This window comes from Desmodus rotundus, chromosome 1 (genome assembly GCF_022682495.2).
Source record: "Desmodus rotundus isolate HL8 chromosome 1, HLdesRot8A.1, whole genome shotgun sequence".
NCBI lineage: Eukaryota > Metazoa > Chordata > Mammalia > Chiroptera > Phyllostomidae > Desmodus > Desmodus rotundus.
In genome coordinates, this window is record NC_071387.1 from 117,758,275 (window position 1) to 117,773,794 (window position 15,520).

The following is a 15,520-nucleotide window of genomic DNA, read 5'->3' on the forward strand; positions in this document are numbered from 1 at the left end:
CACTTTGTTTAATAAAGGTGGTTCTGATAGTCTTTATTCTTTCATTGCTTAGAAGGTTAGATGATAGGGACTCCAAAATATCTCACAGATGTAACTATCTCTGGTAGATGTATCTACAGGAGATGTAACTATCTCTGTGTATGTGCTGGGGCTAGAGAAGGAGAGGAGGTGTGGCCTAAGAACAAAGATCACCTAACCATTAATGTGCTTCATTTGTGGTACTAATTGCAAATGGGTAATTTCCTCTGAGGTCCACAGTAGGTTCTTGTCACCATGAAAGAAACTTTAGTTCTACCACAGGCTTGATAGAAAGGTGGTTATTTATTTCTCCCTGAGGAATTAGAAAGACCTGGTTTTGGAGGAAATCTCACAAAGTAGATTTTTTAAAAAAATCTTTGAGACTCATTTCCAGTTGCTTATCACCCAACAGAGAATCTATCTATCCATCGATCACGTTGAATTAAAGTGAAAGTATGAGACCTCAGACTAACGGGCCTTCTATGATGGAAAACAGTCAACTCTTTTAGAAATTATTAAATATATCTTAAAGAACCATTTTAGTTCACATTCATGTTAGAGGATACCTTTTTGTTACATGGCAATCATTTCAGAAAAGTTTATTTTTTTTAACTTGGTTTCCAATTGATTCAATTTTTTTTTCCTTTTAATTTCACTTATTTTAGAATTTCCAGATTTTGTTTTGTTTTTTACATGACATACTTTTTGTTCAATTTAGTGGTAAGAAAACTGCCATGTTTAAATGTAGTTTTCTGTATTTAATGATAAGTTTAGTTCAAATTCTGGCCTTTAAAAAGTTGAAATTTTGCAATTAAGTAGTAAGAAAATTTTTGCATGTTTTTTAAATGATATTTTGTCAGGCCCTTTTATATATAATTTTCTTGTATTAAAGCTTAATAAATGTATCCTCATTTAAAGAATATTTAAATAGTCATCACTTATTTATTCATTTATTATTTTTGAGTATCTACTATTAAAAAATCAAATGTTTCTTCAAGAGGTTCATTTCCTCTATTAATCCAAAACAGAGTTCCCAAGGTTTTCATGTAACCCACGCCACTCCGATCACGTAGAAATGCCCCATCTGCTATTGCCAAAGGGATGCTTTAATGGTGACAAGCAGAAATGTCAGGGCACTTATATTTTTGCCCAGGACTGATCCATTTACAGCTTGGACTACTAGGAGGATATTATTCTTTCTGCCAAAAAAGGCTTGAAATGTCTATTCCTTATTTCCACAGACAAGGAAAAAAATGCAGACTCTGTCCAAGATATAGATCTAGTGATGAGGTTAAAGAGACACCTGAAAAATCACATAGCTATTTTTGCTAACATATAAAATTCTGCCAGCATTTTGCTGAGCACATGGAAAGTAGAGAAAGCTTCCATAGAATCTAAGACTGATGGGTTCATGGACACCGATTGCATTATTAAGGCACATTAATTGACAAATAAATAATTAAACAACACAAGGCCTGTGTGTGGACCAAGAGTGTTTGTGCTGTGAATCAAGGATTATGACTAATCCATTATATGCACCTGAGGTCTCTTCCACACAAAGCAAAACAAAAACCTCGATAGTTACAGACTGCAGGCTGAGCTGAAACAATTGCTAAGACCTGAGATGCATCAGACAGGTTCCAAAGCTGATGCACAGTGTGGACACATGAGATCTCCCAGAACCAGAGATATCTGAACAAGATTTAGAACTTTAGTCATATGGCCGATTACGTCTTGTAGTTCTCTTGGAGGGTGGCCTGGAACTCCACGGTTCTTTCTTTGTGGTTCATTGCATATGCATATGGAGAGAAAAGTGTATGTAGTTCATTCTAGCAAGTATTTGGTTAGTAATTCTCAAAACATTGTTTGCCATCAATTTCCTATAAACCTAATTTAAGATCTGCTTCATTTTTTGTTCTTTGTTTTAAAATGCACAGGGTAGCCCTGGCCAGTGTGGCTCAGTTGGTTGCAGCATTGGCCTGTAACCAAAAGGTGATGGGTTCAATTTCCAGTCAGGGCACATACCTAGGCTTCAGGTTTGATCACCAATCCAAGCACGTACGATTCCCTGTCTGGATGTGTACAGGAGACAACTGATCGATGCTTCTCTCTCGCATTGAGGTTTCCCTCCCTCCTTTCCTTTCTCCCTTCCTCTTTCCCTAAAAGCAATAAAAAAAAATTTCCTTGGGTGAGGATAAAAATAAATAAAATAAAATAAAATGCACAGGGTAAAACCCACCTGATGATTATAGTCTTGGTGTTTGGCACCCAGACGTGGCAAAACCTGGTCATGTTTATCATGGGAGAAGATATTCAAAAACCTTTAGAAAACATGAGGTATGTAAATCAAAATTCCATTGAGAAAACAGAACCAAACTAGGTATTTCAAGTAGGAGGCGCTTTAACAAAGCACATTAAAGGCTTACTAATCATTGGAAGGGCTGCAAGTGAGTATGTTAGGGGAGCTTAGAGAAGGAGGTCACAGCTGCCTATGGTGTTGCCGTGAAACATCAGATCTGCCCAAACCTTCGGTTCTACCTGTCACTATGGAAATGGCTTTCTTCAAAATCTTGCATGGGAGCCTCTCAGAACAGAATGTAAACCAGAATCCTATTGGCAAGGGATTGGAGGAAACAGGTTCCCATGCTTTTGGCACCTGCCATCCAAAGAGAGCAGATAAGGAGTCAGAAATTATGCTGGGTGCCAACAGACGAGTGTCTGGCCCATCAGGTCTGCTTTCTTCATCCTCATGCATTCCTCTTTGTACTTTCCACATGATGACGGAATTTCCTCTAAGTTCGTTTGTCATTGCTATACTCTCAATACCTAGTCGTGGCCTAACGCTCAGTAGGGGCTTAGTAAACACTGGGCATGAGAGGATTAGTGCCTGTTTGGTTCGTGGCTGTGAGAGCCAAGCTCTCCCACTTTACCCCACTCTCTACTAGAGGAAAAGAATAGTTCCATTTCTGCTACCCATCAGATCAGAGAATGTGGAAACTGCTTTTAATACTCCTTTTCTGCCTGAAGAATTGACTCAGTCATGTGGCCCAGCCAGCTCACATGAAATTGAACTCTTAGGTCCGTCAAATGGTATTTATTGTACTTCAGTAGGAGGAAGGGGGAAGAGAAACCTTTACGAAGTAGGTATACGGGAAAGCCAACCTTATCAGCTGCTATAATTTCCCCTGGTTTTTAAAGGCCTCATTACAGAGATGGAGGCCATGATTCCGCAGGGATTTATATACTCATCAGGGAAATGCCAGGGAGGGAGATAACAGAGACCATGAACTATTAGCCAAGTTATCACTGAAGCCACACTGTATTTAGCTGTAAGCACTGTATATCGCGGCTTAATTAGAAACACTAGTTAACCCAGAGTCGGACTGACATTTTATCTTTAGGTCACACTTCTATTCCTCAAATGGAATATGTGGTACTCGCCAAGAAATTGAACCTTGACATTGCATGTGTGGGCCCAAAGGAAACCAGGCAAGAGAACTAAAAGGTAATCAGACAAGAGCATTCGCACGCGTTTACTGATTTAACACGTGCGTTCATTCATTTAACAAACGGGCATCGTGCAGGGCGCTCTGGAGAAGAGCTGTATAAGAGATGTGGCCCTGGAGGTCTAGCAGGCTTGCAGAATGGAAACGGGAGAATTCACGTAGTCTCTCTGAATCTCAGGGTCCTCTTAGCAAAGGTGGGGGTCATAATAGTTCATACCCCACAGTGTTCTGAGGAGCAGTAAGAGATAAATGACACAAAAGCTTGCTGTAAAGAACAAGCAATATAGACAGATCAATGGATAGATATGTGATATAAACATATGTGTACATATAAACATGTATATGTACCTATGTGTGTGTAAGCCTCAGGGGTGACAAAGACTTCAGGGGGCCCAACAGAAAGAACAAGCCAAGGCAGACATGATAACTGCCAGAATTTTCAGAGTTCTCCACATCACGAAGAGCTGTGACACGTCATGAGACATTTGTCACTCTGGAAGCGTTGTGAAGCATGTGCAGGATATAGGAAGGCATAGATCTGTGGGAAAGGCATTCCAGGTGCAGCAGGGTGGAAACAGACACCGTGCATGGGGTGGATGAGCAGCAGGCCCCGCCTGACTTCAGCAAAAAGTACCGCAGCAGAGAGAGCTGGACGCAGCTGGGCACGGATGACGGAGAAAGGTGACACAAGGCTTTAGCTCACCATGGACCCTTGGTTCCCATCTTATCTGGGAAGCCAGTAAAGCTTAGAAAGTTTAGGCCGCGGGTTTGAGGACACCAGCTGGCAAGTAGAGGCAGTGAGCCTGAGGGACCTGGTCCATACCATGGGACCTCTGGGGAGTGTGCTGAACAAATATTTAGAAATAGCGCTTTATTGTTATTACTGGGAATTGAATATCAAGGAGTAATCATAATGAAGATGCCCAACTCACAGTATTTCCAAGTGTCACCAGCGCCTCTTCTGGGGACTGTACAGTGCTGCTGGCATATGACCTTGAAACCCACAGGGGCCTGACCAGTGAGGCAAACCCATGAGAAAGGGAAGAGTTCCTGCTGTGTTTCAGGACATGTCTGTAGTGGAGCGATGGCAGCATTCCGGCAAAGGGGAGCAGAAGGCTGTGGGATAGAAAACACCCAGGGCAATGGCTTCGCGGTGTTGTGCAGAGGAAACCCTCCCCTGGAAAAAAGGAAACAGAAATCAGACTGGAACAGCCAGATCAGGCCTCCCTCATGGGGAGAAAGCTGACAGACATCTTCCAACAGGAGGTCAAACACAGGAACCAGAATGGAAAGAGTTTCTAAAGAACTCCATGCCAGCTGTCAAAACTGGCTGTCTCCATGATTGGTCAAGGCCAGCCCCACCTGGCTGGAGTTTCCAAAGGCACATGATGAGGTGGAGCCGGCAAGCATAGTTGAATGTTTCAGCCCAGGCTCGTTGTGTAGGTCGGTGTGGACCCTGCCTGCTCAGTCTCTTGCCCATTACTAGGCACAGAGCAGGTGGGTAAGAAATACCCTTGGAATTACCTGGGAGAGGAGGAGCAGTGCAATGCTCAGTTTCAATATGAGAGAGGGGTTCCAAAGGCAGGTACTCTCACCTGGGAACCAGGTGTCTGAGTGCCATGGTGCAGAATTTAGCCTAAGGAACCAGCAAATTTGGGTTCCAATCCAAAATCTTGTCTCAGAACCAGATGAAGACACGAGGTCCAGACTAAATCAGAAATGTGGTCTCCATTGCTGTGGTAGACTACTCTCATTAAATAAATGCTAAACAATTATTTTAAAAGGATGTAAAAATTACACAATTGTTTTATAAAATGTCATAAAGATTTAAAAAATTATAAGCTTGTCCTAGGTGTTGTGTCGGTCTGACTGTCCCTGCCTCCCTTTTCCCTGTGATCTGAGGCAGGTTGTATGTCTCAAGCCTCAGTCTCCTGGCCTGCAGTTGGTCTACAGGGCTATTTGAGGAGTGAGTGGCATATGCTAAGCAAATGCAGCTTTTCTGTCTAAGTTCTGTCATTAGGTGTTTCCTTTTAAGGAACTCACCTCTTCTGCCTGAAATTCATGGTTATTCCATGCAAAATGGGGCGTTTGGACTAGACAAGCCTTATGGAATCAAGTGAAGCTTTTTGTTTTCTGCTGCTGTGTATTCTATAGCAGCACCTGGTGAGGAACAGGCATGGCCCCTGGGAGCACCTGGGAGCACCTGGCAGCAGGGAGAAGCGAGATTGTCTCGGGTTGCCTAGAGTCCTTTCAGGTTTGAGACCAGACTCCAGCCTTTTTGATTGCCACGCAACAGACAACTGCTTCCCATAACTTTCAAAAGTGAATTAAATGGTGCCGGCCTGCGAACCAAAGGGTCACTGGTTCAATTCCCAGTCATGGCACATGCCTGGGTTGCAGGCTGGGTCCCCAGTGGGGGGTGTGCCAGAGGCACCCACACATTGATGTTTCTCTCCCTCTCTTTCTCCTTCCCTTACCCTCTCTCTAAAAATAAATAAATAAAGTATTTTTAAAAAGTAAATTAAATAAAACAGAAGAGACATTTTTCTCAGGTACTTTTTGTAAACAAGAGCCTCTAGGGCTTCTTTCTCCTTCAAGCATAATGTCACTATTGGTTTGGAATATACTTTTGATAATGTTAAAGAAGTATTCTTCCATTCCCACATTTACATGTTTTAAATAATAATAGGTTGAATTAATATAGTGCTTTTCTATATCCACTTATTTATTGATTCACATGTGCATTTTTCTCAATGATAACATAAAGCTATAATAATATATTAACATTTTTCTTAATATTAATTACTTTTAGACCTGGAGCAAACCCTTCATGGTATATATTCATTATTTTGATTAATTATTAAATCTTCTTATTAAGAATGTTTTTAATCATAGAGTTTTATGTTCCTAAGTGAGATTAATATATTCGGTTATGGTAGTCAAGTTAGGGGATCAGGAACATTTGTGTTAGGCAGAAATGTTATGGCCTTCTCTCTTTTTTTGGGAGAGGGGATTAATAAAACTTGAGGGTTAATTATCTGCTCCTTAAAACTTTGGAAAAATGATCAGTGATTTCACTGAGTTTTGCTATTAGTAGATCCAGCAAAGTTGTTGTTTTCTCTATTAATTGGGTATTAGACACCATCCAAATTGGAATAAGATAGTACATTTAACTGGATGATTAAAGAGTGTTTAATAAGGGTTTATCTATAAAGGTGTGGGCAGACCGCACTGGGGAAGTATCACCACCTGAGGCATGAAGAAATGTGAGGAGGAAGTGATCCCCAGAACCCAGTAAGACCAGTCCAGTGTGGAGACGGCTATGTGTCAGCAGCTGTGGAATGAACACCAACAACCCCAACTTCCCTCAACTTATTTTGTTTCATTCTTTTTCCAAGGTCTTTTTTGATCTTTTGCAAAAGACTATTTTAAGGACAACTCAAATGTTGGCAGACTTCATCAATATTTGAATTTTAAATGAGGTCACATGAATACAAAAACCATCCGTATATTTCCCCTCCTTCCCCATGAGGAATTCAGTGTCATTCCACCCCAGCAAATTTCTGCTAATCCTTATGGTGGGCAGAATAATGGTCTCCTAAAGATGTCCACATCCTAATCCCTAGAACTTGTTACATGGAAAGGGGGATTTTGCAGATGCATTCAGGTTAAGGACCTCAAGATAAGGTGATTGTTCTGAATTATCCAGATGTGCTCAATTTAATCACAAGAGTCCTTAAAAGAAACTTTTCCAGCTGAGGTAAGCATTAGATTGGGAGATGTGACCATGGAAGAAAGGCCAGAGAGATTCAGCATTGCTGGCTTTGAAGATGAAAGAAGGAAACCACGAGGTGAGGCATCTTGGTTGCCTGTAGAAGCTGGAAAAAGTAAGGAAACAGTTTCTCCCTGGGAGCCTTCACAAAGGAACATGTCCCTATTATCACCTTGATTTTAATCCAGCGACACCCATGTAACACTTCTGATCACAGAACTATAAAATTATAAGTCTATACTATTTTAGCCCACTAACTTTGTGATATTTGTTATTGCAGCAATAGAAAACTAATAGTTTTCAATGGATGTCTTTACACAGTTTACCAACCGCCACTCAGCTGCAAGCAGGGCAGCCCTCCCACTTTGTTCTGCTGCTGCTCTGGCTTCCTGAGTCCAGTCAGTGTTGGCTGCTCCAGAAGCCACTGGAACAACTTCAACATTGCTAGGATACAGCAAAGAGAGGCAAGTGGCCAGAACTGGATCCAAAAAGCAAATAGCGCCTGGCCAGGCTTAAGCTGTTGTCAGGATGTAATGAGTTAATGTATGCAAAGTGTTTTTAATAGTGCCTGGCACATAGTGATGGGTTTTAGCTAATACTTTTTTATTTTGCACCCTAGATTGATCATACTTCACTTCATGATATATCCTGACCTTGTCCTGTACATGGCCAATCTCTTCTTTTTATTCATTCATTCTCTTAAATCATCTCAGCTCATTTCTATTCCTCTCCCTCCCTAAACAATAATTTTAGTCATGTATGTGCATTCTTATAAAACATATATTTTAGTTTTATGTGAAGGTAGTTTTTGATTTATATAAATAACATTGATATTGAACAACTCATTTTTCATAAGAACTCTTTTGGTTTTCTTTCTTCTTTCTTTCTCCCTCCTTTCTTCTTTCCTTCCTTCCTCCTTCCTTCCTTCCTTCAATACAAGTTTGTTTGTACATCCATTGCTTATACTGCTGCCTAGTATCTCATGGTGTAAATCCATTGCATCTGACCCTCCACAGGGTTAATGTACAAAATATTTATCCTTTGTGCAACATAGGTATAGCCTGATCAAGAAGCTGCCTCAGTGCTAGAGCTGGGTTCTACAGGCTCTTCAAATGCCGGGCTTCCTGAGCGTAAACTATAATTCAACAAACTTACTGGAATAAGTTCATTATGGACTCTGAGATGCTTTCCTTGGGATAGACATCAGGCAAGAATTTGCTGGGTCACATGTGTGCACATATATAATGTGCATGGGTGGTGCCGCATGGCTCTCCATAACAGTGGTACTAGTTCACTCTTCCACCAGTACAGCATGCACCCACCATAAGCCCATATCCCCACCAACGCTAATGCTACCTGGCTCTCTAATACTCACCAGTTTAGTGGACATAAAGGCATAGCTCTCTGTTTGAACTGGCATTTGTCTGATTTCTGGTTACAAATAACCTTGGACTCTCATCTTACGCTCTAAACTTTGTTGGTGTCTTTTTCTATAAATGTCCTTCTCGCAGCCTCTCTTCACTGTTCTGTTGGAGTTGCTATCTTTTGTTCACTAATATGCAAGAGTTTCCCATATGTTAACACAATGTTAATTGTGTGTCAGAAGTTCTATCTCCAAATGCTTCCCATGCCACAAATTCTCAAAGTGCCAACCATATGCTAAATTAAGGGTCAAGGAGGGAAGACTGATTCTCCTGCTGACGCTGCCTCATAGTCTGCCACCTGCACCCTAACTAGCAGTGTTTGTGTCCAGAGAGTGTAAAATCTCTTAATGAAACACTTCTTCTGGCTGCTGTCCTCATCCCCTGGCTGAACAATGGGGCTGCAAACAAATATTGCCAGGGGCAGCAGAACTGGAGGAGGGAGGTATTTTTGTCTCTTTAAGTGAACCAAACAATATCAGCCATTTAAATTTATCAATTAAACTCTTCATTAGGAGTTGTAGTATTTGTATGCCTCCATTAATGGCAATGATTTGTACCATTTTTTTTTACCACGAATTTTTCATCTGTGACAAGTTTCTTGGACTCAGCATCCTGTGATCTCATACTAGACATCTGGTGAAGAAAGAACTCAATGCTCAAATAAGATGAAGAAATCTGGGCCAAGCAATACACACATTTTTTTTAAATAAAGAGTTTCTGGTTATGTGCATTAGAGATTTCAAAAAGGTGTATGTAGTATCAACTAGAAAGTGAGACCACTCCCATCTCTTCTTCAGCATATAATGTGCAGCTTTGGTGTGAGAGTTAGTCATTCAGGAAGCTTCAGTTCCTGAGTCTGTACTATGGGTGCAATACAGTTTGTGCATAAAAAGAGGGAGCTTAACAAGATGTTTGATTGAGTTTCTGCTTAAACCTAGAATTCATTTCTCTCTAAAGCCTGCATCCCCTGGTCCTTCAACCTCCCTGCCCAGCCCTTGTGGGAAATCCTTCAGAGGAACAGCCAAGGTACCTCAGCAGCTGTGGTCAGTAACACTTGAAACAAAGCCTTTGTTGATTTAGTTGCTTCTGTAAACTTCAAATGGGATGCTGTTGGAAAGCCCAGCAGTAATTGTGCATCTGGACTTGCCACTTCCTGCTCCAACAGGCTGTCACTGGCAGAGAAACATTCTCTATTGGTAAAGACCATTCTTCCAATCACAGCTTATCTGAATAGTGTTTAAGGTCCAAAGCTATGATTTACAGCTCAGTGAGGAGAGAGCAGAGAATCAGGAGCTGTGGATGAGACCCAACCTGCAAAAGCAACTCACAGTGAGTGGCAGGGTTTGAGATGCCTAAGGAGAGGAGAAGGGTGTTTTTAGGATCTCTAATGCCTCAAAGCTCTGTGTCCCCTCCTCCCCTGGAAGTCTCTCCTGATAAATATAGCCTACATTATCTCTTCCCTCCCTGACTAACTGTATTAGTCTGCATTCTCTAGAGAACCAGACATAGAATTCTCCTTCTCTCTCTCTCTTTCTCTCTCATAGATATACTTATCTATAATAGCTATCCATGTATAGATAGATAGATATTAGAATCCTGACTAACACAATCAGTATATATATAGATTTATTACAAGGAATGGCTCACATAATTATAGAGGCTGAGAAGTCACACAATCTGCCATCTGTCAGCTGGAGAGCTAGGAAAACCAGTGGTGTAATTCAGTCTGAGTCCAAAGACCTAAGGACGAGGGAAGCTGATGCTGATGGTGTAAGTACCAGTCCAAGGTCAGGAGAAGATGAGATGAGCTGTCCCAGCTCAAGCATTGAGGAGGGGGTTGGAGGGAGGCATGTGTGTGTAGGGATGAAGTATTCTTTCCTCTTCCACCCACACTGGGGAAGGCCATCTACCTTACTGAGTTCTGGATAGAAATGTTCATCTTATCCAGAAACACCCCCATAGACACATCCAGAAATAATGTTTACTCTGAGCACCCAATGGCCAGTCAAGTTGACACATAGAATTAACCATCACACCAACCCTATCCCACATTAGGGTGACCTACTCATCCTGGTTTCCCTGGGATTTTTCTGGTTTTCAAACTGAAAGTCCAATATCCTGGGAAACGCATCAGTACAGGGCACCACCCTGCCCATAATGCCTGAACTAAGCATTTTTCACTGGATAATATTCGATTTAAAAATTCAGCCACACTACCAACAAACTCTTATTGGGTGTCTAGTGAGTCACCTGTGCTAAGCTTTGAGGACTCACTGCCTTCATCTGATTTTTTTCCTCTTTATTTTCCCACAACATTTTACATGTGTCTTTTCCATCCCTCACACTCAGATCTTGTTTGCTCACACCATTGTCTGAGGTAAGGAACCAGAGATCCTCGGAGGAGTGGAGGAGTCCAGGACTGGGCCAGGGAAATTTTCCCTGGATCCAGAGGATCCTGGTACCATTTGTGACGCCATAAAGTAAAAAAGCAATTTTTAAAAAGAAGTGTAGCGCAGGAGCAAGTTGAAAGAGCACAGAAGACAATGTGAAGGAGCCCCTAATGACCAAATCTGAGACAATTTTAGCAACAAAATGATTAATAATGATCCATTCTAACCCTTGAAGTACTGTAAATGTCCATGCTGAGATAGATAGAATAAATGAAAGTACGTTCCTATAGTGAAATACAATCAATGAAAAATTCAAGGTGAGCCAAGCTTCTCTGAGGCATCCCCACCACAGCAGGATGCCATGGGGTGTCCTGGCCAGTGCTGTCCTTGGGGACCCCTCTGTGGACAGTGTTTGCTTTGGAGCTCCACTTTGGGTTTGCCAGGGCTGCATCAATACCACAGCAGGATCGAAGGCTCTCCTTGCTCATCCCACGTCCTCTCCCCTTTCCTGTCCCACCTGGTGGATCTGCACTGTGACCTGAGGCTTTTCCTATCCAATCCTGGGCTTCCTCTGCCTTTGTGTCTCATGGGCATCACCCACCGATATTCTGCATGCACTCCTATCTCAGCATCTGCTTCCCAGAGAGCCCAAATGACAACATGCATCATAAGAGAGTGGAATAATGACATCCGTGATGTCTGGGAGTTTTTCCTAAATAAAAAGCCCCTTCTCTTCTGCTTGCGATACTACACCAAAACTCTCTGCCAAGTTATTTAACTCTTTGAGCTTCAGTTTTTCAATCCATAGAAAATGAGATAATATTCAGCATACTATCAAGATAAACATACTAATGAATATCAAATCATTTTTATATGATGCTATGTCAGTGCTTGGAGAAAACTACAAAGCAAGTCAAGGATAGTGTTCCCCGTTCACAAGGTTATTTCACATTAATTAAATGAAAAAAATACAAAGTGCCTGGCTCATAATAAGTGGAATGGGGAGACAGACAAAAATGAGCAACTCCAAGAGTAAATATCATAGAGAAATATAAATCTACACAAGCCATGAATCTCTTATATGCTTATAGTGGAAGTAAAAAAACATTTTGGAAACATTTGGCATTATATCAGTTGAAATAATTTATCTAGTGATTCAATTTTCAAATAATTATACAAATATTCAGACTTTTAAATTTCTTCTTCCATTGGTTTTGGTAAGTTACATTTTTTTAAATATAATTTATTGATTATGCTATTACAGTTGTCCCATGTTTTTCTCCCCTTTATTCCCCTCCACCCTGTACCCCTCCCCACCATCATTCCCCACCTCCCCACCTTAGTTCATGTCCATAGGTTGTACATATAAGTTCTTTGGCTTCCATTTCCTATACTATTCTCAACCTCCCCCTGTCTATTTTGTACCTACCATTTATGCTTCTTATTCCCTGTACCTTTTCCCCCTATTATCCCCCTCCCAATCCCTGCTGATAACCCTCCACATGATCTCCTTTTCTGTGATTCTGTTCCTGTTCTAGTTGTTTGCTTAGTTTGTTTTTGTTTTTGTTTTTTAGGTTCAGTTGTTGATAGTTTTTATGTTCTCATTTTACTGTTCATAGTTTTGATCTTCTTTTATTTAAATAAGTCCCTTTAACATTTCAAATAATAAGAGCTTGGTGATGATGAACTCCTTTAACTTGGCCTTATCTGGGAAGCACTTTATCTGCCCTTCCATTCTAAAGATAGCTTTGCTGGATAGAGTAACCTTAGATGTAGGTCCTTGTCTTTCATGACTTTGAATACTTCTTTCCAGCCCCTTTCTGCCTGCAAGGTTTCTTTTGTGAAATCAGCTGATAGTCTTATGGGAACTCCTTTGTAGGTTACTGTCTCCTTTCCTCTTGATGCTTTTAAGATTCTCTCCTTATCTTTAGCCTTGGGTAATGTAATTATTATGTGCCTTGGTGTGTGCTTCCTTGGGTCCAACTTCTTTGGAACACTTTGAGCTTCCTGGACTTCCTGGAAGTCTATTTCTTTTGCCAGATTAGGGAAGTTCTCCTTCATTATTTGATCAAATAAGTTTTCAATTTCTTGCTCTTCCTCTTCTCTTTCTGGAATCCCTATGATTTGGATGTTGGAATGTTTAAAGTTGCTCCAGAGGTTCCTGAACCTCTCCTCATTTTTTTGAATTCTTGTTTCTTCCTTCTGTTCTGGTCAAATGTTTATTTCTTCTTCTGCTCCAAATTGTTGATTTGAGTCCCAGTCTCCTTCCCTTCACTGTTAGTTCCCTCTATATTTTTCTTTATTTCACCTTGCATAGCCTTCACTTTTTTCCCTATTTTGGAAACCATACTCAACAATTTCTGATTACCAGTGTTTTGAACTCTGCATCTGATAGGCTGGCTATCTCTTCATCACTTAGTTCTATTTTGGGAGCTTTGATCTTTTCTTTTATTTGAGCCATATTTTTTTGTCTGGGTGCCTGTTATGTGGTAAAAGGTGGAGCCTTAGGTATTCACCACAGTAGGGCTACCCATGTCACTGTGTTGTAGTGCAGTCTGAGTAAATGTTTCTTCTTTAACTCCTTGGTTGTCAGACTTCTGTACAGTTTGGTTTTCTGGCAGTTCTGGTTATTTTTTGTTTTTAAATTTGTTGTTGTCATCCTTCTTTTGGATGTTCAGGGAGGCAAAGTGAATCTACCTATGCCTCCATCTTGGCCGGAAGTGGTAAGTTAAATTTTTATAGAAAGTAATCCATTTCACCTAATTTACAAACTAGTATAAACTTGCTCCTATGTATTTTCTTGTTTTTAATTGCTTATTAATTATATCTGTAATTATGCCTCTATTTATTTCTAATATTGTTTGTGTCCCTTTTATTCTCTTATTCTTTTTTTTAATCCTAGTTTAGTCTTGACAGTTTTGTCAATATTGTCAGTTTGTTTCAATGATCCCAACTTTGGGTTTGTTGATGGCACTTTCAGCTGTTTTCTACTTCATTGATTTTTTTCATTCTTATCCTTTTGATTTCTAGCTTCTTTGAATTTGCTGGGAGGGTTTTAAGTTCTTGATTTGGACACTTAGGTTGATGCTTTAGCCTTTCTCTTTTTTTAACATAAATATTTAGGCTATCAACTTCCCTCAAAGCCTTCTTTTTTCTGCACCATTTATCACTAATAGTGGAGAAATGCACCCATCCTCCTCTCCAGAGGTAAGCGTTATGCTGATTTCTAACACCATAAATTACTCTGGCTTATTTATGATGGTATATAATTGAAATTATACAATATGTAATCTTTTGTGTCTGTTTTTGCCTATATTTTCTATATCATTAATTTTCACATATTTTTCATTTTTGCTCTTTTCTATAGGAAAGAATTCAGCAATTTACCAATTATTTCCTCAGCTATGTCAGTTCTACTCTCTCAAGTATTGCAGTCTTTATTTCAATAATTAGACTTGCACACCTAGTATTTCCACTTCGTTGTGTGTGTGTATGTGGTGTTTTGTGTTGTTATTTTCTTCCCTACCTCTTTCTGTATGCCTGTTATGCTTACTCAGTTTGAATGTTCAGTCTGTCTCCTCTAATGCCTTGGATGCCAGTGGGATCTGTATTCCACTTTGTTATTTTTGATACAGTTGTGCTCCTCAGATGTCTCATTATTTTAGCCTATGAACTTATCTTCCCCTGGAGGTATGGCAACTCCAAAAGGCAATGCAAATGGGGAAAAAGCGGAGGCCAGACTGTCAATTCAGATGAGTTTAAGAAGCTAGAAAAGAGGGAAGGAAGGAAAAGAGGCCCTATGACAGACAGAGAGACCCAGCCCCCAGAAAGCCAAAGTCCCTTGCTCTGCACACCCCAAAAGCCTTCTCAGGTCAAGACTTCTCTCTCAGTCCCCGTGGAGAAACAACAGGAAGAGGAGGCTGTTCTCAGAATGCAAGCCACAGCTTTGAGGTTTGGAAGTGGGGGCAAGGGCAGTGGGAAGGTAAGTATCTGAGGCTATTCTGTGCCCACTTATTTCCTACAGTTCTTTACACACTCAGGCATGTATGCTGTCCATGAGGTTGCCTGTCCAGGTTTGTGGGTAAAGAGAAGCAAGAGTGTAACTCCAAGATGTGTCCTCTCCCAGCCACACTGCACACAGATAATCCCAGCTGACAACAGCTCTCTGCTCTCCAGGTGTTTCAATGGTTGCTCCCATCTTGGCATTTTCTCATCAAAGATTCTCTAGAGTTGCTCTTGGGAGAGGGAGCCAGGCAGATTTGACTGAGAGACCACTTTTAAACTGACTCAAATAATTAGCTAAAGATTTTGGACAAGATAAATCAGAAGTCATGGGGAGTAACCTAATGTGTTTGAGGAAGGGAAAGCCATCATTACACAGTACACCATATACATGGTCAGAAATCCTGG